Source organism: Somniosus microcephalus, chromosome 1, assembly GCF_052327205.1.
Source record: "Somniosus microcephalus isolate GS21.2 chromosome 1, FLI_Smic_1.0, whole genome shotgun sequence".
NCBI classification, from domain to species: Eukaryota; Metazoa; Chordata; class Chondrichthyes; order Squaliformes; family Somniosidae; genus Somniosus; species Somniosus microcephalus.
Window position 1 is genome coordinate 230809516 of NC_140987.1, and position 16695 is coordinate 230826210.

Sequence of the window (16695 nt, forward strand, 5' to 3'; positions counted from 1 at the left end):
AGGGAGACATAGACAGGCTGCTGAAATGTGCAGACATGTGGTAAAATGAAATTTAACGCAGAAAAGTGTGAAGTGATACATTTTGGTAGAAAGAATGAGGAGAGGAAATATAAACTAAATGGTGCAATCCTAAAGGGACTGCACAGAGAGACCTGGGGGTATATGTGCATAAATCATTGAAGGTGGCAGGGCAGGTTGAGAAAACAGTTAAAAAGGCTTACGGGATCCTGGGCTTCATAAATAGAGGCATAGAGTACAAAAGTGTGGAAGTTATGATGAACCTTTATAAAACACAGGTTCGACCCCAACTGGAGTATTGTGTCCAATTCTTAGCACCACACATTAGGAAGGCTGTGAAGGCCTTAGAGAAGGTGCAGAAAAGATTTACGAGAATGATTCCAAGAATGAGGGACTTCTGTTACGTTGATAGACTGCAGAAGTTGGGGTTGTTCTCCTTGGAGCAGAGAAGGTTGGGAGGAGATTTGATAGAGGTGTTCAAAATCATGAGGGGTCTGGACAGATTAGATAGAGAAACTGTTCCCATTGGCGGAAGGGTCGAGAACCAGAGGACACAGATTTAAGGTGATTGGCAAAAGAACCAAAGGTGATGTAAGAAAAAGCTTTTTTACGCAGCGAGTGGTTAAGATCTGGAATGGCAGACTCAATCTTATCTTTCAAAAGGGAGTTGGATAAGTATCTGAAGGAAAAAAATTTGCAGGGAAAGTGCAGGGGAGTGGGACTAGCTGAGAGTTGGCACAGCTTGATGGGCCGAATGGCCTTCTTCCGTGCTGTAACCATTCTATGATTCTATGAAATCCCTCTGAATCCCAACCTTTACTAGTCTCTCACCTTTTAAAAAATATTCTGCTTTTCTATTCTTCCTACCAAAGTGGATAACTTCACATTTCTCAACATTATACTCCATCTGCCACCTTCTTGCCAACTCACTTAACCAGTCTATGTTTCTTTGCAGCCTATTTACGTCCTCCTCACTGCTTACTTTCACACCTATTACACTCGGATCCCTCATCTAACTCATTGAAGTAGCTGAGGGCCAAGCACTGACCCTTGTGGTACCACACTAGTTACACCCTGCCACCCTGAAAATGACCCGTTTATCCCTACTCTCCGTTTTGTCCATTAACGAATCCTCAATCCATGCGAAGATATTACCCCCAAACCCATGAGCCCTAACCTTGTGTAACAACCTATTGTGTGGCACCTTATCAAATGCCTTTTGAAAATCCAAATATATTACATCCACTGGTTCCCCCTTATCTACCCTGCTAGTTACACCCTCAAAAGACTCTAATAGATTTTTCAAACACGATTTTCCTTTCATAAATCCGTGTTGACTCTGTCTGATCATATTGTGATTTCCCAAGTGCCCTGTTACCATGTCCTTAATAATAGATTCTAGCATTTTCGCTACTATTGATGTCAGGCTAACTGACCTATAGTTCCCTGTGTTTTTCTCTCTCCCTCCTTTCTTGAATAGCGGGGTTACATTTGAAAGAAATTTCCAAGAAGCAGTTTATGACCAAATTTGACTCCCACAGGGATGGGGAAATCTATAATAAGCACAGAATCGGTCAGGATCTAAAATTTATTTACAACCGATACGAAGGACTCTTACATTTGTGATCTATCTTTATTCTGTCCACTCAAGGAGTTAGAAAACAGATTTTCTCCTGTGAATATAGAGCTGGCTTATTGGACCATGATCTGTTTCCTTGTTCATCTTCTGCTAAATACATTTCCTGAGGGAATTAAAATCTAAACCAGGTTTGCAGGCGTGATGATCTATTCGCACATCGAAGGTGAGAGAGATGCTGTGGGGCACACGCTAAGCCCAGTAGCTGAAAGTGATTAACAGACTGGGTTTTGTGTTTAGTGATCCCGGGCATGTTATCGATGCCTTCCCTGCATAACAAGGCTAGGAGAGGCATTCTGGAATGTATGGGGAGCTGGGACTTGACCATGAGAGCAACCAAAGGTATGAGAACTGAAATAATCTCGAGTTAGAAAGCAGAAAAGGCCCCAAAATGGGGCAGTTGGTAACAGGACATCAATTAGTCTCCTCTTCTCTTGGAGAAATCAAGGACTCGACACACTGTGTGTTTGATACAAAGCTGATTTATTTGACAAATATCAAAATATTAAACTCCAGCCCAGTTATAGGGTTACTAACATAATCAGAAACAAACCTCAATTGTCAGAATGAACATGGTTCAGTCCTGCATGTGACTAACAGCAGAATCCAACCACTGCAGTCATTTGTGAACTCGCTGGTGTTTCAGCAGGTGGGATGACCGAGTGAATCTCTTCCCACACACTGAGCAGGTGAATGGCCCCTCCCCAGTGTGAACTCGCTGGTGTCTCAGCAGGGTGGATGAATCAGTGAATCCCTTCCCACACAGGGAGCAGATGAATGCCCTCTCCCCAGTGTGAACTCGCTGGTGTGTCAGCAGGTGGGATGACTGAATGAATCCCTTCCCACACACTGAGCAGGTGAACGGCCTCTCCCCAGTGTGAACTCGCTGGTGTGTCAGCAGGTGGGAGGAATTAGCAAATCCCTTCCCACACACGGAGCAGGTGAATGGCCTCTCCCCGGTGTGAGTGTGTTGGTGTGTCAGCAGATCTCTTGTGCTTTTAAAGCTCTTCCCACACTCAGAACATTTGAAAGGTCTCTTTTCAGTGTGAACAAGTTGGTATTTAGTGAGGTTGGCTAATCGAGCAAAAACCTTCCCACACAGAGTGCTGGTGAATGGTCTCTCTCCAGTGTGAACTCGCATGTGTTCAGTGAGGCTAGATGACTGCCCGAACCTCTTCCCGCATTGAGTGCAACTGAATGGCCTCTCTCCAGTGTGAATTCACTGGTGGTCAGTGAGGTTCGATAACTGCCCAAATCTCTTCCCGCAGTGAGAGCAACTGAACGGTCTCTCCCCAGTGTGAACTCGCTGGTGTGTCAGAAGGTGGGATGGCTGACTGAATCCCTTCCCACACTCGGAGCAGATGAACGGCCTCTCCCCAGTGTGAATGATGAGTTTCCAGCTGGGACGGGGAGCTGAATCTCTTCCCACAGTCCCCACATTCCCATGGTTTCTCCATTTTGCGGGTGTCCTTGTGTGTCTCCAGGTTGGACAATCAGTTGAAGCCTCATTCACACACAGAACACATGTACAGTTTCTCCCCGCTGTGAATGGTGCAATGTTTTTTCAGGCTGTGTAACTGGTTAAAGCTCTTTCCACAGTCAGTGCACTAGAACACTCTCACTTGTGTGTGTGTGTCTCGGTGCTTTTCCAGTCACACTGATGTTTGAAATATTTTCCCACAGACAGAACAGGCAAACATTTCTCCTTCCACATTCAAAGGCTGATGATATTCCCTGTAAAAGCAGTTTACAAAAGACATCACTAAGTTCAGGATAAAAATGCAGAACAGATTAATTCCAGTTTCTATGGAACATTCTATCCTCTCTTAATACATAGATTGTACAGCACAGAAACAGGCCATTCGGCCCAACTGGTCCATGCGGTGTTTATGCTCAACACGAGCCTCCTCCCATCTCTCTTCATCTCACCCTATCAGCATCTACTTCTATTCCTTTCTCCCATGTGTTTATCCTGTTTATCTTAAATGCATTATGCTATTCACAAACATTCCTGTTTGTGGGACCTTGATGTGTGCAATATTGGCTGTGCGTTTCCCACATTGCAACTCTGAATCCACTTCAAATAGTACTTCATTGGCTGTAAAGCACTTTGAGATGTCCGGTGGTCGTGAAAGGTGCTATATAAATGCTATTCGCCTCAACTATTCAATGTAGCAGCAAGTTCCACATTCTCATCACTCTCTGGGTGAAGGAGTTTAATCTAAATAGTACTTTCCTGGGCAGCCAATCAGCACTGCTGCCTTTTTTGTGCATTTCCTGGTGAGGCGAAACAGTTGATATTTTTGATGAGAATGAGCTGAGCTCGGCAGCATTAGTCCTGTTTTGCATCCTTTGGAGACCAGGTGTACGAGCAGAGTGAGCGCAGCCTTCACAGCAGCCGCAGTAAAATTATTACAGTTGTGAAGGAACTTTGTGTCAGTGCACTGGACCACAAACAAAGTATGTGCGTCAATTATTGTCTGACTGCGCTACTGTGATATTTTAAAGGTGCTATATAAAGGTAAGTTGTTGTTGCTGGTTTGAGTTTGCGGTGTGTAAATGTTGCCCTTCTCACAGCCTGTAAAAGGAGTTTACAAAAGCCATCACTGTGAGTCCAGGATAGAAATTGAAAAGATTCTCTCCGCCTGGTTCCTGGCCAAGGGAGCCACGCATGCGCCCTGCTGCCCCCTGAGCCTCTCAAGATGGCGGCCGTTACCCCAGGCCTGTCACCGGGAGAAAGCCCCGCAGCTGCCGCCCCGCTCGGGGCAAACGCCCGGCCCGAAGGCTCTTGTTCGGGGCCTGAGGCCCACCCCGGGTGTTTGTGAAGCGGATAATGTTGAGTGTTTTAATAATGGGGCCTGGGGCCACACTCAGGGTGTGAGCAGCCCACGTCCCCCCGGGGTTCATGAACCCGCTCCCTGGGCTCGGGGTGTGAGCGGCCCGCGTCCCCCCGGGGTTCATGAACCAGCTCCCTGAGCTCGGGGTGTGAGCGGCCCGCGTCCCCCTGGGGTTCATGAACCCGCTCCCTGAGCTTGAGGTGTGAGCGGCCCGCGTCCCCCCGGGGTTCATGAACCCGCTCCCTGAGCTCGGGGTGTGAGCGTCCCGCGTCCCCCCGGGGTTCATGAACCCGCTCCTTGTGCTCTCTCACCTGATGTGTCAGCGGCTGCTGCCAAGGTCCGCGCATGCTCAGCTCACCTTTCTGTTTTTCAGGTTCAAAGGGCAAGCCCCGCCCCTCACACACTTCGATTGGTTGGGGGACCTGCCGCCCGCTCGGTCCTACACCCTGCCCCGCTCTTCCTATTGGTCCAGAGCTCCCGTCAATTACCCGGGCAGTGTGAGCTGAGCATGCGCGGACCTTGGCAGCAGCCGCTGACACATCAGGTGAGAGAGCTCAGGGAGCGGGTTCATGAACCCCAGGGGGACGCGGGCCGCTCACACCCCGAGCTCAGGGAGCGAGTTCATGAACCCCGGGGGGAGGCGGGACGCTCACACCCCGAGCTCAGGGAGCGGGTTCATGAGCCCCGGGGTGACGCGGGACGCTCACACCCCGAGCTCAGGGAGCGAGTTCATGAACCCCGGGGGGAGGCGGGACGCTCACACCCCGAGCTCAGGGAGTGGGTTCATGAACCCCGGGGGGACGCGGGCCGCTCACACCCCGAGCTCAGGGAGCGGGTTCATGAACCCCGGGGGGACGCGGGCCGCTCACACCCCGAGCTCAGGGAGTGGGTTCATGAACCCCGGGGGGACGCGGGCCGCTCACACCCCGAGCTCAGGGAGCGGGTTCATGAACCCCGGGGGGAGGCGGGCCACTCACACCCCGAGCTCAGGGAGTGGGTTCATGAACCCCGGGGGGACGCGGGCCGCTCACACCCCGAGCTCAGGGAGCGGGTTCGTGAACCCTGGGGGGACGCGGGTCGCTCACACCCCGAGCTCAGGGAGCGGGTTCGTGAACCCCGGGGGGACGCGGGACGCTCACACCCCGACCTCGGGGAGCGGGTTCATGAACCCCGGGGGGACGCGGGACGCTCACACCCCGAGCTCGGGGAGCGGGTTCATGAGCCCCGGGGGAACGCGGGACGCTCACACCCCGAGCTCAGGGAGCGGGTTCTTGAACCCCGGGGGGACGCGGGCCGCTCACACCCCGAGCTCAGGGAGCGGGTTCATAAACCCCGGGGGGACGTGGGACGCTCACACCCCGAGCTCGGGGAGCACGTTCATGAACCCCGGGGGGACGTGGGACGCTCACACCCCGAACTCGTGGAGCGGGTTCATGAAACCCGGGGGGACGCGGGCCGCTCACACCCCAAGCTCGGGGAGCGGGTTCATGAACCCCGGGGGGACGCGGGCTGCTCACACCCCGAGCTCAGGGAGCGGGTTCATGAACCCCGGGGGGACGCGGGCCGCTCACACCCCGAGTGCGGCCCCAGGCCCCATTATTCAAACATTCAACATTATCCGCCTGCCGCTTCCCGGTTTCTCCCGATTCGCTCAGCAAAGGGGCCCCGCGCCAAACTCCGGGACAGACAGGAAGTCAGGGAGCGTCTGTAAATGGAGGAGAAATGGTGACTGGTCAGGGAGCGTCTGTAAATGGAGGAGAAATGGGGACTGGTCAGCGAGCGTCTGTAAATGGAGGAGAATTGGTGACAGGTCAGGGAGTGTCTGTAATTGGAGGAGAAATGGGGACTGGTCAGGGAGTGTCAGTAAATAGAGGAGAAATGGTAACTGGTCAGGGAGCATCTGTAAATGGAGGAGAAATGGAGACTGGTCAGGGAGCATCTGTAAATGGAGGAGAAATGGAGACTGGTCAGGGAGCATCTGTAAATGGAGGAGAAATGGAGACTGGTCAGGGAGCACCTGTAAATGGAGGAGAAATGGTGACTGGCCAGGGAGCGTCTGTAAATGGAGGAGAAAGGGTGACTGGTCAGGGAGCATCTGTAAATGGAAGAGAAATGGAGACTGGCCAGGGAGCATCTGTTAATGGAGGAGAAATGGAGACTGGTCAGGGAGCATCTAAATGGAGGAGAAATGGTGACTGGTCAAGGAGCGTCTGTAAATGGAGGAGAAATGGTGACTGGTCAGGGAGCGTCTGTAAATGGAGGAGAAATGGTGACTGGTCAGGGAGCATCTGTAAATGGAGGAGACTTGGTGACAGGTCAGGGAGCATCTGTAAATGGATGAGAAATGGGGACTGGTGTAAGATCCAGATCACAGGCTCACACAGATTACCAAACAGGGCTTTAGAAGTTGTAAGGCTTTTATTAAAGAGCTACAGTTTTAAAGCATAATCAGATATTACATATGGTTTAAGCTGAGTATAATAGACATAACCCCTGACAGTAGGAGCGATCTACGACTCCCGAATCAGAACGCCACGACCGGACGGACGGGGAGGCAGTACGGTGGTCTCGGATTGGGTGGATTCCTGCAGTCTGCTGCAGTGGTCACTTCCGTTGGGTCATCTCTCAAGCTGTTGGAGGTGTGAGGCCATCAGCCACCTCAGAGGCTAAACTTGACCAAGGTGATAGGTCGTAGCCACCTCGGGGAAGCCTTCGCCCCGACTGCCTGATTTCCTCTCGGTCATCTATATTTATACTTATTTTGGTGGGCTGGTAATTGTTAGATCCTTGGTCCAGTGGATAAATAATTGCATGGATGCTGTACATAAACAAATAACAGGTCTTTACTGGAGGAGGGCAATCTCTAGACTGGAGTACAGAGGCATGCGCACAGCTTTTTATACCGGTGTGGTTACTGCTGGTACTACAGTATACAGGAGCTGTAAAAAGTAGTTCTGACTTAAAGCACATCCACTACAATTCCTCCCTTTTTAGATTAATAATACCCCCTTAATATTCAAATAACAATTACATTTTTACATGTACATTCAATAACAAAAGTCCATTTATAGATTCAGTCTTTGGGGCGGCTTCCTGACCCTTTCGGAATAGCGCCTTTCCGGAGGTTCTTGTTCTTGGTGCAGAGGCGATTCTGACCCCCTTTCATCATGTAGTTCATTGGGTTCCACTGCTACTGGGTCTGAAGTAGATACTACCGGTATGTCGGGTTCATCCCCAGGTACTCGAGACATGGGGTTGACGCATTCCTGTGATGCTAAGATCTGCTCGACGTGGCGTCTCACAATGTTCTCCCCGACATCCACTGTGTACATTAATGGCCCCTGCCTTGTACATATCGTTCCGGGTTGCCACTTCCCTGTTCGATAGTCCCGGGCCAAGACTGGTTGCCCTTCATTGAAGCTCCTTGTCGGCTTCTCGTTGATGTGCTGGAATTGTTTGTCCTCAACATTTCTTCGCACATTTGGTCTGAGCAAGTCCAGATGAGATCTCAACCTTCGGTTAAAGAACATCATGGCCGGGGTCTGGTTGGTAACTGCATGTGTCGCGTTTCAGTAGGCTAATAAGAAATTGTCCATCTTATGCTGTAGTGGAATTTCCTCGTCGCACATGGCCTTTATCGCCTTCTTAAAGGTTTGTACGAACCTCTCAGCCAATCCATTGGTGGCTGGATGATACGGGGCGAATGTGTAATGCCTTACCCCATTCCTTTTCATGAATTTTTGGAACTCATCGGACACAAACTGTGGTCCATTATCAGAGCAGATCTGCTCTGGCAACCCGTTTCTGGCAAATATGGTCCGTAGGACTGCAATCGTTTTCTCTGTAGTGGTTGAAGACATCTTTATCACCTCAGGCCACTTTGAATGAGCATCCACTGCTATTAAGAACATTGAGTCCATGAATGGATCAGCAAAATCAATGTGCACCCATTGCCATGGAGAGGAGGGCCACTCCCATGGGTGTAGAGGGGCATGTGGTGGTGCATTTTGGACCTTCTGGCATCCTAAGCAGCTCTTAGTTAGGTCTTCTATTTGTTGATCGATTCCCGGCCACCACACATAAGCCCTAGCTAGGCTTTTCATTTTCACTCCCCCCAGATGACCTTCATGTAGCTCATTTAGCACTCTCTCCCTTAACTTGGGTGGAATCACCACTCTGGATCCACACATCACTGTCCCCTGGCACACTGACAGCTGTTCTCTTCTGGATGAGAATGCTGGCAACAGTGAGTCGCCATGTGTTGGCCATCCCCTCACCGTCAATTCATATACCCGTGACAGCGTCGGATCATTGCGGGTCTCCTTCTCTATATCCGCATTTGTTACTGGCAATCGTTCAATTATCGATGAATAAAATATCTCGATAGGGTCCACTGCTGGTACTTCCTCCACAGTAGGCAGTGGCAGGCGCGATAGCCCATCAGCGTTCCCATGCTGTCTCATGCCTTTATATTCTATTTCATATTGATTCGCCCCTAGAAACAGGAACCATCTTTGTAACCGCTGTGCAGTCATTACTGGCTCGCCCTTCTTAGGATTAAAGATGGAGACAAGTGGTTGGTGGTCAGTCAGAAAGGTGAGCTTCTGTCCATGCAGATAGTGGTTGAATTTTTTTACTCCCCATACTAGGCTGAGGGACTCCCTGTCAATCTGGGCGTAGTTGCGCTCGGCTGAGGTTAGTGACCGAGACGCAAAGGCTACTGGCCTCTCCAAACCATCCGGGAATTTGTGTGACAGCACCGCTCCAATGCCGTAGGGTGATGCATCACATGCCAAACGAATTGGTAGTGCTGGGTTGAAATAGGCCAACACCTCTTTTGATGTGATCAATTCTTTACACTTCTGGAAAGCTCGTCTACGTTCGTCATCCCACTTCCATGGTATCCCTGTTTGCAGTAGGGTGTTCAGCGGGTGTAATACCGTAGACAAATTTGGTAAGAATTGTGGTAATAGTTTACCAGCCCGAGGAACGACCTCAGTTGTGACACATTTTCTGGTGCTGGAGCCTTGACTACTGCCTCTATCTTGTCAGGGGACTTATGTAACCCCTCTTCATCGATGACGTGGCCGCAATACGAGATCTGTTTCTGGAAAAACTCGCACTTGTGGTGATTAGCTCGTAGCCCATATTCCTTTAATCTGGCGAGCACCTTCTCCAAGTTAGCGAGGTGATCACCGTCATTTTCGCCCGTGACCAAGATGTCGTCCAAATAACACTGGGTCCCTGGAATCCCTTGCAGGACCTGATCCATCGCCCTTTGCCAGATAGCCGGAGCCGAGGCTACTCCAAACACCAGCCGGTTGTATTGATAGAGACCTTTATGGGTGTTGATCGTAAGGTAATGTTTCGAAGCTTCTACCTCCATTTGCAAGTACGCCTGGGCTAGATCAATTTTTGTGAAGCATTTACCACCAGATAGCGAGGTGAAAATATCCTCAATTCGTGGAAGCGGATATTGCACCGTGTGAAGGACTGGGTTCACTGTCACCTTAAAATCCCCACAGATGCGGACCTTCTTTGGTTCCCCAGGCGTATTACTCAATGACCTCTTCATTACAGGAACGATAGGTGTAGCCCAATCACTCCAGTCCACTTTGGACAGTACTCCTGAACGTTCCAACCCTTCCAGCTTTGCTTCAACCGCTGGTCTGATCGCATAAGGCACTGGTCTGGCCTTCAGAAACTTTGGACTTGCATTATCCTCTATTTTAATTGTTGCTGTTATTCCTTTTAGTGTTCCTAGTCCCTCCTGGAACACTTCTTTTGCGTCAGTTAGCATTTTTGACAGTCGTCCAGGTGTGACGTCTTCATTCTTTTTGGCCTCCACCTTCAGTGCCTGTATGGAATGCCAATCTAAATGTATCTTCCGGATCCATTCACGCCCAGCAGTGGTGGTCCTCCATTTGGCAATACATATAAAGGTCAGGATATACCTAAAATGGATATATATGTCACTTTCACCCTTATTTTGCCTTTGGGGTAGACTTTTTGCCCCGTATACGTCTTCAAGACAATCTCTGTAGCTTTCAAGGGTATGTGTGAAAATAGCCGCTTGTAGTCTCTTTGATTTATGACTGTTAGAGCTGACCCTGTGTCCAATTCCAGTTCCACTTGGACTCCGCCTATCTTGAGTGTAACCCAGATAGTCTGGTGATCCTCCATTTTGGTTACATTATGTAGTTTCAGACAACCCAGCTCCTTGCTTCTGGAGTCTGTGTCACTTTTCTGTTCGTCTGAACCACTGTCCATCACCTGGTGTACCTTTTTGTACTTCTCCTGTGGAGATTTCTTACTGTTGGTTTTCTTCCCAGACCTGCAGACTCTTGCTATGTGTCCTGCTTTCCCACACTGTCTGCACACTTGGTCCTTGAACCAACAATCCTTCTGGTCATGTGTTGTTCTGCCGCAGCGATAGCACTTCCCTGTTCCATAGGTCATTTCGTTGGTGCCATATTCTTGCGGTCTCTGTTGTATCTCTGCAGCGCCCCTTGCGGCTGCTTCGTGTGATACTGCCATACTGAAAGCTTTGCCCAGCGTAAGGTCCTTTACTGATAGAAGCCATTTCTGGGTTCCTTCACTTTGTAGCCCACACACAAACTTGTCCCTTAACATGTCTGCTAGTCCCGCTCCAAACTGGCAGTATTTCGATAGCTTGCGCAGTTCCGTTAGGTACTCAGCATTGCTTTCGTCTTTGTGTTGGTTCCTTTTATGGAACTTAAATTGTTCTGCTATCAGCAGTGGTGTGGGGTTTAAGTGGTCCTGTAGGATTTCTACTATGCTTTCAAAATTCTTGTTTACCGGCTTCTCTGGGGTTATTAGATTTTGCAGTAACGCATAAGTTTTTGCACCCATGGAATTTAACAGAACCAGTGCTTTATTAGCATCTGACACTTCATTCGCCCTGCAGTACACCTCAATACGTTCCACATGTGTCACCCAATCTTCGACTTCATTGTCGAACGTAGAGATACTGCCACTCTTCGGCATCCTTGGTTGTGCATTAACTATCACCAATGGCGCCTCCCGTGCTTCCCCTTCTTCTCCGCTGGCACAAAATGGCATCTCCCGCGCTTTCCTTCCTTCCCGCGCTTGCCCGTCTTCTCCGCTGCGGCTTCGCAAAATGGCATCTCCCGCGCTCTTCCTTCTTTGCCGCAGCTCAATGGCGCCTCCCGCGCTCTCCCTGCTTCTCCGTGGCTCAATGGCGTCTCCCCTTGCTTTGCCCCACGGACCCTGCTCAGCCCGTGATCCCTGGCTGTGCTCTGCGCGTTCTTCTCTTGATATTTGTCGATGCCGCTCAGTCTAGAACCCGACTGTTTCCTACCCTCTCTCTCTCCGGTTTTGCAGTATTTTTCCTCGACGCCGCTCGGTGATCAACCCCCGGCTGTGCCCTGCTCTCTTCACCCTCTTTCTTACCCCGTCGATGCTACCCGGCTCTCTCTCTCTGTCGTCGGTCGGCTCCAGCCGCCGCTGCTCGGGAAGGGTCTGCTCTGGACCTATCGTCAGTGTCTTACTGCTCGTTGTGGCTCAGGAACCAAGCCCGACTCTCCACAGCCTCCCCAGTGAAGTTGGATCTCTGCCTGACTGCTGGGCGGTTGCTCGCGGTCGACACCCGTGTTCCTGGACTCGACTATTTTTTTTTTAATTTTTAAATTTAATGTTGCAGGTAGATTTGCATCAACACTCGTCATCACTGTTAGATCCGTGGTCCAGTGGATAAATAATTACACGGATGCTGTACATAAACAAATAACAGGTCTTTACTGGAGGAGGGCAAACTCTGGACTGGAGTACAGAGGCATGCGCACAGCTTTATATACCGGTGTGGTTACTGCCGGTACTACAGTATACAGGAGCTGTAAAAAGTAGTTCTGACTTAAAACACATACACTACAGTAATCACCTGGTGTCAATCATTGGCCAATTGTGAAGCGGGAAGGTAACCCTCACTGTCCCTTTCTGCACGACTGACAAGGCCTCCCTCTTACCTTTCTGAGGAATGTTTTGTCAAGTTTCTTCAAGGGCATTTTATGGCTTCGTGGCTCCTTGTTATCTAGCAGGTGCTATCCTCCCTGTTTCCTTGCATTTTACAATTCCCTCATCACTTCAATTTGTCTTTTGATGCTTGATAGTCGACCTTGCTGGCATTTATGCTATCTTCTTCCACTTGACTGTTGTCAGTCTCTGTTCTAAGAATTAAAACCCATCCTTGAATCTAACAGCTATTTCTTACAATTCCCTTAGTGTTAGGAAAATTGATGGGACTGAAGGCCGATAAATACCCAGGGCCTGATAATCTACATCCTAGGGTACTCAAGGAAGTGGCCCTAGAAATGGTAGATGCATTGCTGGTCATCTTCCAGAACTCGATAGACTCTGGAACAGTACCCATGGATTGGAGGGTAGCTAATGTTGCCCCACTATTCAAAAATGGTGGTAGAGAAAAAGCGGGGAATTATAGACCAGTAAGCCTGACATCAGTAGTGGGGAAAATGCTAGAGTCCATTATAAAAGATGTAATAGCAGAGCACTTGGAAAGCAGTGACAGGATCGGACAATGTCAACATGGATTTACAAAAGGTAAATCGTGCTTGACTAATCTACTGGAATTTTTTGAGGATGTAACTGGTAAAATAGATAAGGGAGAACCAGTGGATGTGGTGTATTTGGATTTTCAGAAGGCTTTCGATAAGGTCCCGCATAAGAGATTAGCGTGCAAAATTAAGGCACATGGGACTGGGGGCAAGGTATTGACTTGGATAGAGAACTGTTTGGCGGACATAAAGCAAAGAGTGGGAATAAATGGGTCATTTTCCTAGTGGCAGGCAGTGACTAGTGGGGTACCGCAAGGATTGGTCCTAGGACCCCAGCTGTTCACAATACATATTAATGATCTGGACAAGGGAATTGGATGTAATATCTCCAAATTTGCAGATGACACAAAGCTGGGTGGGAGGGTATGCTGTGAGGAGGATGTCGTGAAACTCCAGTACAATTTGGACAGGTTGGGTGATTGGGCAGAAACATGGCAAATGCACTATAATGTGGATAAATGTGAGGTTATCCACTTTGGTGGCAAAAACAGGAAGGCAGATTATTATTTGAATGGCAATAGATTGGGGGAAGGGGAAGTGCAAAGAGACCTGGGTGTTCTTGTGCACCAGTCGCTGAAGGTAAGCATGCAGGTGCAGCAGGCGGTTAAGAAGGCAAATGGTATGTTGGCCTTCGTAGCAAGAGGGTTCGAGTACAGGAACAAAGATGTCTTGCTGCAGTTGTACAGGGCCTTGGTGAGACCGCACCTTGAGTATTGTGTGCAGTTTTGGTCGCCTTATCTAAGGAATGACGTTCTTGCCATGGAAGGAGTGCAGCGAAGATTCACCAGGCTGATACCTGGGATGGCAGGAATTACGTATGAGGAGAGATTGTGTCAATTGGGCTTATACTCATTGGAGTTTAGAAGATTGAGAGGGGATCTCATCGAAACCTATAAAATTCTGTCAGGCCTGGACAGACTAGATGCAGGAAGGATGTTTCTGATGGCCGGGGAGTCCAGAACCAGGGGTCATAGTCTAAGGATAAGGGGTAAGCCATTTAGGACTGAGATGAGGAGGAAATCTTCACCCAGAGAGTGGTGAACCTGTGGAATTCTCTGCCACAGAGAGCAGTGGAGGCCAGTTCATTAAATATATTCAAAAAAGTGTTGGATATATTTCTTAAGGCTAAAGGCATCAAGGGATATGGGGAGAAGGCAGGGACAGGGTACTGAATTTGGATGATCAGCCATGATCGCATTGAATGGCGGAGCAGGCTCGAAGGGCCTACTCTTGCTCCTATCTTCTATGTTTCTATGAGAAGGAAATATCCGTATTGACTTCTTACAATCGTCTCTTGACTAATCTAGCTAGCTCTTATTGCTCTCTCAACTTGGGCGTTAGTTAATAGGGAGTCTTGAAGATTTCTCCCTTCCTTACAGTCCATTCCTTTGAGGTGAAGGAGCAACATCTGACCCCTTACTCAAATTCAATTCACTGTTCCAGTGTTCCAATTCTGCCCCGCCTGAGGTATCCTCTGTTTCTTCTATCTTTCCTGATCTTACCCCGCCTGGGGTCTCCTCTACAATACTTCAGATCTTCTCTTTTGGTGTGCTCAATTAATTTGTTAGTGCTGGTTAGTCATGGGCATGAGTACCCAATTGGCTTATGTATCAAATTCTTACTACACACGTTACATATATCAAATACACTATCATTACAAGTTGGATAACTACCAGAGCATGTGAAATAATACGAACCTAAGGGTGTGCTGATATATTAAGCCCAATATCCCACCAGTGTGAGTTGTCCTCTATGCTGTCAATTTCAATATCCATTCTCGAGTTGTCTTGCTGCAAAACATAAAAATGCTTTAGGGAGGAGTTCAGTCACATCATGAGCTCACTGAAACCCACAAACAACAGGGGAATGTCGTATCCGAGTATCCGAATTGTGCCACATAATTGTGCAGCTCATACTAAAAAACGTGTTGGTTGATGGGACAGGTTCTGTTAGACCCGTAAAGCATGGTAGTTGCGGTAGTGGTGACACAGGAGGCACCACCAAAACCACCTCATATTGGATTCGTACTGGTTTTTCCCACACTCTGTTACCTACAAAACACAATTATTACAGTCACAGTTAAATTCAGTCTTACAATCATTTCAAGCGACATTGCAGTTTAACATCTAATCAACAAATCATGGACTTAAAAGATTCTCCAGATCTCTCTTTTACTCTTATCCATCTTGTGGATAATTCTTACTAAACATGATTTCTCCTTAGCCCTCGATTGTACCAATCCAGATTTCATGTAACTCTCCACTTCAACTTCAATATCAATCCCTCTAACAGGTACCAGTGTGTTTAACTCTATTCTGATTGTTTCATTAATTAGATAGTTTCTTGATGGAGTATGTGTCAATGCTTTAAAGGTTGTCTCACTCTCCTGAGCCACATTAACCATTTCATGTCTTGTTGTTGTCAAGTAACTGAGCATGTCTGAGACCCATTCTTCAGTGTAAATTCACCATACATTTCCGGATGGTAATTGTTTCATACGTAACAAATCACATTTGCACACTCATACCGGTATCTCCATATTGTGCCATCCGTGCCCTCCGATACAAGCCTTTCTCGAGCTTTCAGGTGTCTTATCAAAAGATTGTAGTCGTCTGGAGATCTTTGCTCATCTTCCTCTGCATGGTCCCGATGTCTTGGGTAATGGCCAGACTATTCAGTTTTCTTAAAAGTTCATTAAAGGCAGGGACACAAATGTCTCCAAGAGAAAGCTATCAATTTACTATTCTTAACTACACTTTCCTGACTTTCACTAGAAAGTTTTGAAAATTCTCAATTGGTGGTGTAATTCTCCTGTTTCTATCTCACACCCTCAATCACTCATTTCCTCTCCATTTTACACATCCTATTAATTACTATTCATATCTCATTCATGAGCCCTGGAGGAACTTTACTGTCCAGTACAATATTTAAGATTGAAAACATAGATCAAACATTCTCACTTGGTCCAAGTTAGTAACACTTTTTATTTATCATTATTTTATAGGATATTTTATTTTCCCAAAAGTAACCTAATATATAGTGCCTGAGTCCATTTTGTTATTACAAAATTATCCCCAAATCCAAACAGCAGTACAGTTCAACTGACAGGTTTTGTTAATGTTCAATTTCATTTCTATCACTTTATCTTCCATTTCCAATTTCAGAAACAAGTGATTCCCAGGCTAGGTGGCTTACACAGTGTTTTAACATTAGAGACAGAAGTGCTGCAATTAGTTTACAAGGTAGCTTCCATATAACAAAAGAAAGAAGGGAATCCATTGTAACTCTGCTTAGAGCCCAAGGGGTTAATTTATCAAATCATAATTTTCCTTCTGTCACTGTGGGGAAATATTAACTTAAAATTAAGAAACTTAAATTTAATAAAGTCCAATATCTTTAAATGTCATACTAAAGTTGTTGCTTGGTGAACTTAAACAGCTGTCAGTGGGAAGTATAACTCCTTTGCAGGATTTTAAGAAGGTGGAGCAAAACATTATCAGGCGCACGCAGTTACGTTATTTCACGTAAATTTTAAAAAACTTTCCCGATCGAAAAAGGCAGTTGTGTTTTCACACTTTAACGAAACACGAAC

General features: G+C 47.8%; 1 pseudogene; it reads right to left on the minus strand.

Moving 5' to 3' along the window:
• Positions 1-2165: 2165 nt before the first annotated feature.
• LOC147124663 (uncharacterized) lies at positions 2166-3111 on the minus strand (annotated as a pseudogene).
• Between the last annotated feature and the right edge of the window lie 13584 nt (positions 3112-16695).